Raw genomic sequence first — 1563 nt, forward strand, 5'->3', positions numbered from 1 at the left:
TTATTATTATTATTATTATTATTATTATTATTATTATTATTATTATTTTGAGACAGAGACTCGCTTGTTGCCCAGGCTGGAGAGAAGTGGTGCGATCTTGGCTCACAAGCTCGGCTGCCTGTGGTGGGACATATATGACTGGTGACCTTGGGACACAAAGCCTGCCCATGCTAGGGTAGGGTGGAGGAGGGACAGGGAGGCGAGTCAGAAACAGCAGCAGGGGAAGACTGGGTGGCATTGGGCGTGCCCAGCCTCTGTGTGACTGTGACCTGGCAGCCGGGATGGGGGTGGATTACCTCAATGATTCTAAGACCTTAAGATCTTGGTCATTCCGATATCTAAGCAATGACTCCTGGAAGTTGTGCAAAGCCCAGTCCAGAGTCCCTGCTTGCACACTCGCAAAACAGAGGCGGCGGTCCCTTCCAGTGCTGGCCAGAGCAGGCAAAGTCAAATCCCACACCTCCATACTGTGGCTACTTTGTACATGTTGATTCATTTTCCATTTATGTTTTCTGTTTAGTTTTTCAATATGGATGGTTTTCTTCAATATGAAGTATTTCAGACATACAAAGCACTCACGTACCCACTATCAAGGGTAAATAAAAACTTCCACCCATAGGCTTTCTTTGCCCTCTTGTTTCACTCTGCTGCCAGGCTGGGGCTGTGACCACTGCAATGGCCATAGGAAGACATCAGATGGCAGTGGTGCCCCAGGTTTGTCTCCTCAGGCATCTGCCTTCTAGCTCCTCTCCTCCAGAGCCAGTCAGTAACTGGGAAGAGCTGGGGGCTCTCCAGGAGCTTCCCACCCCTTCCTCTGCCCTGGCTTCCAGCTGCATTTTTTTTTTTTTCTTTGAGACGGAGTCTTGCTCTGTCGCCCAGGCTGGAGTGCAGTGGCCGGATTTCAGCTCACTGCAAGCTCCGCCTACCGGGTTCACGCCATTCTCCTGCCTCAGCCTCCCAAGTAGCTGGGACTACAGGCGCCCGCCACCTCGCCCGGCTAGTTTTTTGTATTTTTAGTAGAGACGGGGTTTCACCGTGTTAGCCAGGATGGTCTCGATCTCCTGACCTCGTGATCCGCCCATCTCAGCCTCCCAAAGTGCTGGGATTACAGGCTTGAGCCACCGCGCCCGGCTCCAGCTGCATTTAATGGCACTTTACCTGCTCTGAGTACGGGCAAAGCTGTGGCTGTTCCTTGTCCAAGCTGCAGTTCCCAATGGCCTAGTCCAAGCGTGTGTGTCATGCAGTGCAAGGGCTCCCAAAGGGGAAAAAAGGGAAGAGGGCTGGTTTGGATTATTAGCATTTTGTATTTTTAATAAATGCATCAATGTGGTCATCATGGAAAAATGTCAGACCTTTTTTGGGTTTCTTTACACTTCCTTCCTAGTTTACTTTGGATGACGCAGGGTGGGTCATAGGCCTTAACCTTCTCAAGCACAGCCTCTTTCCCCTGACCACTTCCTAGACTCTGATGAAGAAATAAGGCCTACTTTCTGATTCCGATCTGCCCCTGACCAGTGGTGTGACACTGAGCAGAACACTTCACTTCTCTGGACCAGAGGTCTC

Source organism: Piliocolobus tephrosceles, chromosome 2 (assembly GCF_002776525.5).
Source record: "Piliocolobus tephrosceles isolate RC106 chromosome 2, ASM277652v3, whole genome shotgun sequence".
Classification (NCBI taxonomy): Eukaryota; Metazoa; Chordata; class Mammalia; order Primates; family Cercopithecidae; genus Piliocolobus; species Piliocolobus tephrosceles.